The following is a 12,705-nucleotide window of genomic DNA, read 5'->3' on the forward strand; positions in this document are numbered from 1 at the left end:
CCCAACTGTTTTTGCTTTCAGAATGGCCTGATAAGATTATTTACTATTCTCGTTTTATAAATGTATAAAATTAGGTTAAGTGACTTAACTAAAATCAACGAGGTTGTAAGTTATGGAACTGTGTCTCAAACCCAGTTATTCTAACTACCTAGGCACTCAGATGTAGTCTAGTTTCCAAAAACAACACAAAAAGTCCACCAGAGCTAGCAACGTCACCGAATCAGATGATGGATGACTGTGGTGACACACCATTTAATAGCACCAATCTAAAAACCAAGAAGACTTTAAAAACAAAAGATTATAAAGTTTTTGAGTCTTCTGATCAAATAACAGCTAAATAAACTGCATTTAAACATGAATTTGAAGCAGACCTCAACAGGGCTTAAGGATCTTCAAACTCTTAACGTGAAAGCTACCTTTCTCTAAGTGATTTAATTCAAGCAGTATTAAAATAGACTCACTCCACCTTTCTCCTAATGGCTAAGACACGTACTGTTTGGGTTTGGAGAAAATATTACAAAAACAATATGGAGACCAGGCACAGTGGCTCACATCTATAATTCCAACACTTTGGAAGGCTGAGGGGGGAAGATCACTTGAGCCCAGGAGTTCAAGGCTACGGTGAGCTATGATCATGCCACTGCACTCCAGCCTGTGTGACAGAGTGAGAGTTCAACTCGAATTAATAATAATAATAAGGTAATAAATGCTCACTGTGAAAAAAATTAAACTATTCAAAGGTCTCATTCACTGCACCCTATCCACCTACTGCTTTCTTCAGAAATAACCGCTGTTAAATGGCTGGTAGGCCACCTTTCAGAGTTGTCTATATGCATCTTTCTTTATAAATATGTATAAATATTACAAGTATGTACATTGTATACACGTATATATGCAAAATAGACACTTCATACATTTATTTATTTATTTTTGAAGCAGAGTTGCAATCTTGGCTCACTGCAACCTCTGCCGCACAGGTTCAAGTGATTCTCCTGCCCCAGCCTCCCGAGTAGCTGGAATTACAGGCGCCCGCCACTATGTCCAGCTAATTTTTTTTTTTTTTTTTTTGAGACGGAGTCTCGCTCTGTCCCCCAGGTTGGAGTGCAGTGGCACGATCTCGGCTCGCTGCAAGCTCGGCCTCCCGGGTTCACGCCATTCTCCTGCCTCAGCCCCCTGTAGCTGGGACTACAGGCGCCCGCCACCGCGCCCGGCTAATTTTTTGTATTTTTAGTAGAGACGGGGTTTCACTGTGGTCTCAATCTCCTGACCTTGTAATCCGCCCGCCTCGGCCTCCCAAAGTGCTGCGATTACAGGCGTGAGCCACCGCGCCCAGCCAGCTAATTTTTTTAAATTTATTTTTGAGACGAAGTTTTGCTCTGTCGCCCAGGCTGGAGTGCAATGGCACAATCTTGGCTCACTGCAACCTCCGCTTCCCAGGTTCAAGCGATTCTCCTGCCTCAGCCTCCTGAGTAACTGAGATTACAGGCATGCGCCACCACACTTGGCTAATTTTTGTATTTTTTAGTAGAGACGGGGTTTCACCGTATTGGCCAGGCTGGTCCCAAACTCCCAACCTCAGGTGATTCACATGCTTCGGCCTCCCAAAGTGCTGGGATTACAAGCATGAGCCACCGCACCAGGCCTTAATTTTTGTATTTTTAGTGGAGACCGGATTTCACCATGTTGGCCAGCCTGGTCTCGAACTCCTGACCTCAATGATCCGCCCACTTCAGCCTCCCAAAGTGCTAGGATTATAGGAGTGAGCCACCGTGCCCGGCCCACTTTATACTTTCTGGTTTAAAAAAAAAAAACAAAACTGTACTCCTTTTTACTGCTTAAAACTGATGTTCTTCAAAGCCTTGCTGGGTTTATTAACAAAACAATGAAATTCTTTTAACTGATGACCAGTAATAATATTAGTCTAAAATACTGGCCAGGCACAGTGGCAAGTGCCTATAATCCCAGCTACTCTGGATGCTGACGCAGGAGAATCGCTTGAACCTAGGAGGTGGAGGATGCAGCAAGCCACGATTGCGCCACTGCATGCTAGCCTGGGCAACAGAGTGAGACTCCATCTCAAAAACACAAACAAGCAAAACACATTACAGTCTGTATTTTGTAACTGTCTGCTGTTCAAAAGTCTCGTTCAACTATTTCCCCAACTTGAAACATATGCTGAACATAATCTAGCACACTCTTTACAACTCATAGTCTCTATAACTTTTACCCACTATTAAATTATAATATGAAGATACTTTCCAGGGCAACTGAGATATCCACAATGACACTACATGTTCCCCAGTTGCAGCCTCTTAAAAAAAAAAAAAATTAAAATTAAAATTCCTAGTATTCCCTAATAGAATAAAAGATGTTTAGCTTTCCAAAGACTTTATAAAATTATTAGATTTTTAAATATTCAAACCAACTGACAGGTAGTCAGGAAATATACCATTATTTCTATTTTTAAATGAGGCTAAGAAAAGATTAATTAGAAAACTTGCTTATCAGGATTAGTACATAAGGGACCCTAAAGGTCATCTTATCTAATCTCATTTTATAAATGATAAAACCACCATCTCCTTCCTGGCAACCAACTGTCATCTGTCACATGTTACTTTACAGCAACCATATTAATTTTGAAGCCTCTTCAGGCTTTAAAAGGCCTCTACTAGGAACCTTCTAAACAGTAGTTTGCAAAAATCTAAATGAAGTAGTCACAAAGTAGCCATCATTGTTAAAATGTGAAAATTAGAAATATACTACAGATACATTAAGGATATAGACTTAAAGAATAACCATACTCCTCTCTTTAAAAGGAGGTACAAAATACATGAGCTTTGGACTCAAAGGCTTTTTAGTTTTCTGCAGAGTGAGTTGCTGGAGAACTGCTGGCCAAGTGGGTGTTACTGTAAAATACTTCCTTGCCAAGGAAAGCATATTTTCTCTGGAATCCTATTCTATGAGCAGGAGAGGAGCAGCACAGTAGTATGCTCCTTATTCTGTCCCAGAGTTAACAAGAAATATTAATAATCTATTAAGAATCACCAATTCCCACTCCTCCCTCCACCAAACATAAATACTACGAAGATCACACTCAAAAAATCCATAGTGAAAATAAAACAGCAGTAAACAAAGAGGATATAAATGTGTTCTAATTAGGCCACTAACTATATGCACCTAGTAAAGGTATGACTGAACAAGTTTAATCATTTCTGAATCTTGATTCCTCATCTGTAAAAAGAGTCTTTCTGATATGTCTTTCAGGTCTAAAATGTGTAGTTTTGGCCGGACGCAGTGGCTCATGCCTGTAATCTCAGCATTTTGGCAGGCCGAGGCGGGTGGATCACCTGAGGTCGGGAGTTCGAGACCAGCCTGACCAACATGGAGAAACCCGTCTCTACAAAAATAAATACAAAATTAGCCAGCCAGGGTGATGAATGCCTGTGAAATCCCAGCTACTCGGGAGTCTGAGGCAGGAGAATTGCTTGAACTCGGGAGGTGGAGGTCGCAGTGAGCGGAGATGATGCCATTGTACTCCAGCCTGGGCAACAAGAGCGAAACTCCGTCTCCAAAAAAAAAAAAAAAATGGTGGTTTTTAGATATCAGGTTTAAGCAAGAAAGTTAACAGGGAACCCAATTATAGAACCATAACCAACTATTCCTATAGCTACAAATGCATAACATGTTTGTGATGGCCTTTAGCCACCCTATTCTAAAATCAAAGAAAACAGAAACAATTCTCCATGGGAGAAAATAAAATACAAAAACACACTGGTGTATATATGAAAATGATTTCATTTTAATTTTCCTGGGATCCACACGGTCCACCTTCCTTTAATTTCAATTCATTCCCATGTCTTTTGTAAACATCAAAATGAAAACTAAGTTTCACCTCCTTTTAGTTTAGTACTATTAACAATGAAATGGCCAAAATGAGGACAAGAAAAAGAATAATTCATTTATAAAGCTTTTTGCAAAAAAATACCAAAATTGTATTAGCTGGAATTTCCCAAATAAACATAGGTTCTATATCTAATGATACAGTCTTTAAACGCACAATTCCATGTGCACAATGGCTTACAGTAGACGTAAAGCAAAGAATTATGTAACTAAGAGTAAATGAAACGCTGAACAATATGAGTGAGCTTAATGTTAAGAAATTCTAATAAAATCTCATTAAACAAAATTTGAATCCTTAATTTCATTCATAGGCCATTCAATTTACTACTTAAGTTTTAATTACATACAAGAACAACTGGTTGTACAGGCAGAATTTAAAATTGAGCATACTTCACGCAGAGTTGCTTTTAAATGTCTTATACTCACAAACCCAACATAATAGGGATGGGGGAAAGGGAGGGAGGGAGGACAAACCTGAGGATGAAAAGATTCTACAAGATTTTTCCTCTAGGCTAGATTTTCTTCTTTTCCTATATTATCACCCTGAACAACTATACTGTCCCCTCAATTTTCATTTCTAGCCTGTTCTCTCCAGGTGCCCAACCCATATATCTAGCTAGGTATCTCCACCTTGATGTTCCACAGACAACAAATATTCAAGATGCAAAACTACTGTACCTAACAAAACAGTAACCATAATAGTCTTTGGGTGGTTGAGATAAAGGTGATTTTAAGCTTCTTTCCATAGTGAGGATCTTTCTTTTATTCTTGGTGGGATATTAAGAAAAAGAAAAATCCCCCATCTACCCTATCCCCCCCAAATTATCTTTCTCCTCAATCTTCTTTCTCTCCCTGATTTGGCCATCTTAGTGACTGGTATCATACCCTTAAATCAACCTAGTCACTTAAACAAAAGCCTTGGCAACAGCCATCTTCCTCATATCCATCTTCCTGTTATTACTAAACTCTATTGCAGTCATCCCTTCCTCTTCTCCTTATTAGTATTACTTTAGTTGAGCCCCTCATCTTCTCTAATTTAACCTTCCTATCCCAAACTCATCCCGCCATTGCCCCTCCCTGCTCCACAAAGATGCTAATAATTTTTCTAAAACAAATTTAAAACTTGTGCTTTCATTTAAAGCCCTTCAGACTCTCAATTCCCTTTTGATTTAGAAGGTGATCCTATGCATGCTATATAAAGGCCCTTCATCAGAAAACCCAGGCTTAATTCTCCAATCACTTCTCCCTACCCTATGCCCTACCCAAAGTTGCAATTTCCTTGAATATGAGCTTCTATGTTTTGCACACAATGCCTGCACCCTTTCTACTGTATACATCACAGTGTACACAGTAGAACGTACACAACATATACATAGGTGACACCATTACTCTTCATATCACAATGCTCATCACATTACTTTTCATCCTATTTTCAGTCCCATCCCATCAGAAAGAGCTTTCTGAGGAAAAGGCTGTGTAGGTATACAATGTTGCGGACTACCTTGTGGATTGGCTGACAGATGGCAAGTAAGTAACAAAGCTCAAACAACCAGCAGCTTTCCATGCACTCTTTCCAACCACCAGATGCTATTACTATTAAAACCTTTATAGGCTCTTATTGTATTACAGCAATTTGAAAACTGTTTTGTAATCAAAATGAAAACATCAACAATTCTGTAGGACTACTAAAACAAGAGATTTTAGGCTGGGTGCAGTGGCTCATGCCTGTAATCCCAGCACTTCGGGAGGCTGAGGCGGGCAGATTGCTGAGGTCAGGAGTTCGAGGCCAGCCTGATCAACCAGGAGAAACCTCATCTCTACTAAAAATACAAAATTAGCCAGGCACGGTGGCACATGCCTGTAATCCCAGCTACTCAGGAGGCTGAGGCAGGAGAATCGCTTGAACCCAGGAGGCAGAGGTTGCAGTGAGCCAAGATGGAGCCATTGCACTCCAGCCTGGGCGACAGAGCTAAACTCTGTCTCCAAAAAAAGAGATTTTATTCATAGGCCTTCACCCATAGGATTATTTGGAATTAATAAACTGTTACAGCTCTAAGGGGACTGAGACATCTAATTCTTTGCTTTTGCAAATAAATCAAAATACTGATTAGGGAATTTTGCACAATGATGCTGCAGCCTCTAACCAACTCCTTTAGGATTTTACTACTCTTTGGCTAAGTTGCTCACAACTTTCATTCTTGAAATTACCATCAAAACAGAGACAGGCGGCCGGGCGCGGTGGCTCAAGCCTGTAATCCCAGCACTTTGGGAGGCCGAGACGGGCGGATCACGAGTTCAGGAGATCGAGACCATCCTGGCTAACACGGTGAAACCCCATCTCTACTAAAATACAAAAAAAATTAGCCGGGCGAGGTGGCGGGCGCCTGTACTCCCAGCTACTCGGGAGGCTGAGGCAGGAGAATGGCGTGAACCCGGGAGGCGGGGCTTGCAGTGAGCTGAGATCCGGCCACTGCACTCCAGCCTGGGCAACAGAGCCAGACTCCATCTCAAAAAAAAAAAAAAAACACAAAGACAGGCTTCTAAAAACTTTTGAGTTGTCTCATAAAATGAGAATAAGAATTTGGAATTTCTTGTTCAACAGAAATTACTATAAAAATTGAAACCTCTTCTTGATGTTAAAAAAAAACAAAGATATTAATTATCCTTACAAAGGCTAATTTAAAAACCACTCATAGAAATCATTTCAGAAAAAAAAAAAGTAACATGGTAAAAATTAATCTTGACAATTTTTATTCAAAGGTGCTGATATTCAGCCAGAGGCAAGATGGATAATCTGTAAACAGTTCTTGAACTTTTATTAACATTTAGTAAATAAATACTAGTCCTATTAGTAAACTTTGTCCCTATTTTAAGAAAATAACATAAGCAGCTATATCCACAGCGGCTCTCAATGTTGGATAGTAATCATTCTCGTTATCATTTATTAATTAAAGCCTTTTTATGTATGTAATATTTTTTAAAAGGTCTATAATGCACATGTACTTATCACTAAATTAGGTATGGGTTGTTTGTGCCAATTAGTGCAGTTTTATTTTATTGTCTTCCTTTAGTGAGTTAGCGCAGTAACACGTTGAAATCATAATGACTAAGATCAGTTTCAAATAAATATTATACTTCACAAAAAAGGAAGGATGGAAAGCAATGAGCTAACCTTTTAAAATGTTGCCCCCTTTGCTGAATTTTTTAAATCAACTTTCGCAACAAGAATCCTCTCTGCAATTAAAATGTAAACAACTTTCTGTAAATAAAGTGGCACTAAATTAGGAAAAACAAGAAACATGCATTTCTAGTACACGTACACAGACACGAATGTAAACTCCACGAAGGCAGAGGCTTGTTTTGGTTTTTCATTTGGTCTGTTTTGTACACTGTTGAATCCTAGTGCCTAAAATAGTATCTGCACGTGGTCAATGCAAAAAAAAAGTGTTGAATATTTCCATCAGGCAGCTTTTCAAGTGGTTTTGCTCGGTTTTTGATTTAAGATAAGCACTATAAGGCCTTTATGAGCTATACTGTTATGCTCAATTATAATTCTCGTTTACAAGTAGCATGTTATTAACCAAGTTCTCAAGTTTCTAAGTTTACTGCTGGGCACAGCAAAGTACAGCCTTTGGCCTGTTTTGGTAGGCCCTCAAACTAAGGATGGCATATATATATATATATATATATATATATGGGGTTTTTTTTTTGTTTTGAGACAGGGTCTTGCTCTGTCACCCACGCTGGAGTAAAGTGGCACAATCTCAACTCACTGCAACCTCCACCTCCCTGGATTAAGTAATCCTCCCAAGTAGCTAGGACTACAGACATGGATTACCATGCCTAGCTAATGTTTTTGTATTAATATTTTTTGTAGAGACATACTGTTTCACAATATTGCCCAGGCTGGTCTGGAACTCCTAAGCTCAAGCTCAAGCGATCAGACTGCCTCAGCCTCCCAAAGTGGTAGGATTACAGGCCTAAACCACCACACTCAGCCGACGGTTCTCTATTTTAAGCTTTGTAAAAGAGAAAGAATATACAAAGAGGCCCACAACACCTAAGATATTTACTAATGCTCTACAGACAAATTTTGCTGCCCCCTGGACTGGAGATTCCACTCATAAAAGAATAAATTTTCTCTAAATATATACTTTCTTTCACCCATCAGTAGAATCTGCACTATTGGATCTCTTACCTAAATCCTTCTCCACATCTAAGCCCCTGAAATTCAGAATGTTATCTGAAGAACGTTAAATAAATGCTTTGCTGTTTTGGTTTTTTATCAGAGCGTAAGTAGTTATGACGTTGAAGCTAGGAAAAAGTAAATGATTAAAGTTAATTTATCTTTAATGTTTCACATACTAAAAAAATAGCAGACAAGGATGAAAAGAGGAAAAAAGTAAAAATGGAATACAAACAGAAAAACTTGAACCTAACTGTATTTCAAAATAATAGCAAAACCACTTTAAGTGGGGGAAAAAACTAACCAAGTAATGTTTGTACATAGTATTTTAACTACATAACCTTAGGCAAAAACAAAAAATGAATTACAAACAAATATTAAACTCTAATTAATAGGTTTGTTTTCAGATATAGGCTTTAGCAATTCTGAAACTACTTTCTATGTATTTCAGGAATGAACAAATAATAAGTAAATATAGTGTAGATAACAAAAGCCAGGTTTCTTGCTGTCAAAGAAAGAAATTACAGATTTGGAAAGAAGGAAAGCTAGAATGAACCCTACTATATTTGACTGGAAATGAAGATATGATGATGAATTCATGGCTTTTTAGGTAAACAGATACAAAACAGATGAGAAAGAATGTATGTACATATATATAAAATTTACAGTTCTATCTAGTGATAGATATACATAAACTAAAAGAAACTAGAGAAATGGCTGATTCCCAGGCTGGGGCGGGAGTGTTTTATTACACTAGAGAATAAGACAACTCAAAAAATAACGAGTACTTGTCTAAAGGACAAAGGAGCCAGCTTGCCTAGTCAAAACTGAGACAATCAAAGTATAAAGATAACTCAACTAATAATAAAAAAATGCATGAGTTCAGCTGGGTGCGGTGGCTCACGCCTGTAATCCCAGCACTTTGGGAGGCTGAGGCAGGTGGATCACTTGAGGCCTGGAGTTCACGATCAGTCTGGTCAACATGGCAAAACCTGGACTCTACTAAAAATACAAAAATTAGCCAGGCATGGTGCTGTGTGCCTGTAGCCCCAGCTAGTCAGGAGGCTGAGGCACAAGAATCGCTTGAACCTGGGACGTGGAGGCTGCACTGAGCTGAGATCATGCCACTGCACTCTAGCCCAGGTGACAGAGTGAGACTCTGTCGTAAAAAAAAAAAAAAAAAAAAAAGAGTTCATACTAATATAATATACACCTACATATATAAATAGGAAAGCTTGTAGAGAATGCAAACTAATAAATACAAAAATGATAGACTCAGAAAACCACCACTGGGCAATCACCATTAGTTCTGATTCATTTAAGAACAGAGAAGATGCTAAAACAAATGGTAAAAATTTGACGAGTAGCAAGATATTTGCACCTAAGTATCTCCCCAGAAGATACTAAAAGGAAACACAGTATACAGTAGGGAAACCTGCAGATAAAAATTAGCACCCCAGCCTGAGCAACATAACCAGACCTCCTCTCTACTAAAAATCTAAAAAATTAGGCAGGCATGTTGGTGTGCACCTGTAGTCCCAGCTACTCAGAAGGCTGAGGTCAAAGGACTGCTTAAGCCCAAAAGTTCAAGGCTGCAGTGAGCCATGATCACAGCACTGCACTCAAACCTGACCAAGAGAGCAAGATCCCTGTCTCTTTAAAAAATAATAATAAACAAAAGCTCAACATCCCTATTAATGGAATACATGGATAACATGATTCCTGATATCGTACACTGAGAGGAATACAATATTACTCCTGGAGTGTTCCTGCCAAAAATATAGAACCCAAACCTAATCATGAAGCAGCAGCAAATCAATATTAAAGCAATTCTAAAAATACTGGCCTATTTTTATCAAATATCATCTCAAAGGTCATACAAGAAAAGAGGAGTAACCAATCAATTCACATTAAGGGAGACTAAGACAAGAGAACGTTAAGGTGTGATGTAGAATTTACTCCAGTAAGGACATTACTGGTATGATTAGTGAAACCTGAATATGATCTACAGACAACAGTACTGTATATCAAAGTTAATTTCTTGATTTTGATCATTGTACTACAGTTAAATAAAATGTGCTTGTTTTTAAAATATACACAGAATTATTTAGAGGTAAGGGGTACCATGAATTGGAATTTACTCTCAAAATGTTCAGAAAAGAAATTATATTTTCATTTGCATGTGAAGAGAGAGAAAGAAAGCAAATATGGTTACAGAAGGTAGAGAAATCTGGATGAAGTATACACAAAACTTCTTCATCATTCTTACTATTTTTCTATGAATGTGAAGTCATAAAAATTAAAAATTTTATGAAAATTTTTTTGTATTTGGACATTACACCAGTAAAAACAAAACCACCAACCAAAAAAACCTATGAAAAATTGAATGATGGTTCTCCTTTACATCTAGCACCAAGGATTGAGAACTAGGTCCTTCTAATCCCTGCTCTAATGCTTATAGAACTGCATTTCCTTGGAAAAATCACAACTGTTCGGCCTCAGTTTCCTTATCTGTAAAATGGGATAACCCCTATCTAACCATTATCACAGAGTTAAACTAAAGCTCCACGGAAACATGATAATGGCTGCAGAAAAGAGCGCAGAGTATAAAACACTGCATATTATAAAGTGGATCACTTTTTTCTAATATCTACCTTTTTTTCTTTTTAATTTTTGTAAGTATACAGTAGGCACACATACTTGTGTACATGAGATGTTTTGAAAAAGTGGTTTACTTCCCTCCCCCAACCCCCACCCAGCCAGAGTCTTGCTCTGTCGCCCAGGCTGGAGTGCAGTGACGTGATCTCAGCTCACTGCAACCTCTCCCTCCCTGGTTCAAGAAATTCTCCTGCCTCAGCCTCCTGAGTAGCTGGGATTACAGGTGCACACCACCACACCTGGCTAATTTTTATATTTTTAGTAGAGACGGGGTTTCAACATATTGGCCAGGCTGGTCTCAAACTCCTGACCTCGTAATCCACCCACCTTGGCCTCCCAAACTGCTGGGATTACCGGCATGAGCCACTGTGCCCAGCAAAGTGGCAACTTCTAACAAATGTTTGGCAAATTAAAAGTACTTCATAAATATGTAAGACAGATTTTTGTCATAGTGAGCAGTTGTTACAGAAACTAGACATTTGCTATATAATGTTTTGATTTGTAAAAAACAAAATTACTTATTCAAAACTCAAAGGGCAGAAAAGATTAAAATTTTTTTTTTTTACTCCAGAGGATTTTACTCATATATTTAAAATATTTCAACAAATTCAAACACTTACGCCTATTTTTTCTTGACCATAAAACTTTATGGTATCAAAAACATTGCTACATCAAAGAAAGCCATTAACTAGGACTTGGTCAACCTTTGAGACATTGATCACTGTATAGAAATCGTTATATTATTTCCCAAGTTCTACACACTAAAGTACATGGCAAAGTATTTTGTCTTTCTTTGATAAGCTACTCAAATGAACCCTGAGGAATCACATCAAATTCAGAAAATATTTATAAAAGGGACATCAATTTTCTCAGATACTTAAACGTTTGCTTTAAAAATGAAAATACTTATTAGTTTGTTCTTCTAAATTCATAAGGCTTTGGTCTCCACTTAACAATAGTTGCTTTTTAAAATCATATGCATGTGGAGACTAATGATTCTCGCTGACAAAACATCCTTAAATCTGTATAAGAAATAGTTAAGATTCCAAAATATCAAATGGAGATTTTAAAACATATATAACAGACAATTTTGTATAAAACTTAATGTAGCTAGTCATATTTTCCCATTGTTTGAAAAATCATTTAACTAAGTCTACCTGCTTAGTCTCTATTCTGAGCAGTGGACAGGCAATCTGGACTCTAAGAGGCAAAATGCTAAGAAAAGATCAGGCTGCAACCAACATAGTCCTTAGCAAAGAACCGATGCTGGAGTCAGTAGTGCCTGCACAGCCTCTCCAGCTCTGCAGCAAATTCAATACACAAACTGGTAACAAGACAAAAGGAAAAGGATCACAACAACACAGGCTCCAAAAGGGCATGATTTCTGCTTGTCTGGTTTGCCACTATAACCCAGGAGATGGAAAAAAAATCCCTAGGCCACAATACATGTTCATTAAATATTAGTTACATGCATAAACAAATTAAAGAATGAAATCCTAGGTCTTTCAAGTCAATCAATATAAATTACATTAAGTTGCAGAATTATTTTAAAAACAAATTTGGCATACATCAACTTAATAGTCAAAACTGTCTTTAGAGAACATGAGCAACCTAGTCCCCATTCTGACTAAATAAATAAATGTCAAAGTTCCTGAGATTTTTCCTGACCTATAGTAGGTATTTTAATACATTTACATAGCATTCCTTAAGTTTAAAGGATGGCTGTATCAGAAACTCTTATAAAACAAAATTAGAAAGACGAAACAAATGCATATAATCAAAATCAGAAGAAGTAAATGCATCATGTTTACCATCAAATATGAGACAGAATCCATTTAGGTAAGAAATCACAAGCTATAAAAACAGTTCTCATCAGCATTTATTTCTCATAACCAATAGTACCTCTACCACAATCTGCTGCCTCTATAATTAGAAAATCAAAATTTCGATTTAGTCTTTGT

The 12,705-nt window shown here is 37.8% G+C and overlaps 1 protein-coding gene across 1 annotated transcript in view; it reads right to left on the minus strand.

Moving 5' to 3' along the window:
• Nucleotides 1–12,705, minus strand: part of TIAM2 (T cell lymphoma invasion and metastasis 2) — a 530,409-nt gene that overhangs the window by 508,380 nt on the left and 9,324 nt on the right. The gene's annotated exons all lie outside the window — the stretch shown is intronic.

This window comes from Theropithecus gelada, chromosome 4 (genome assembly GCF_003255815.1).
Source record: "Theropithecus gelada isolate Dixy chromosome 4, Tgel_1.0, whole genome shotgun sequence".
NCBI classification, from domain to species: domain Eukaryota; kingdom Metazoa; phylum Chordata; class Mammalia; order Primates; family Cercopithecidae; genus Theropithecus; species Theropithecus gelada.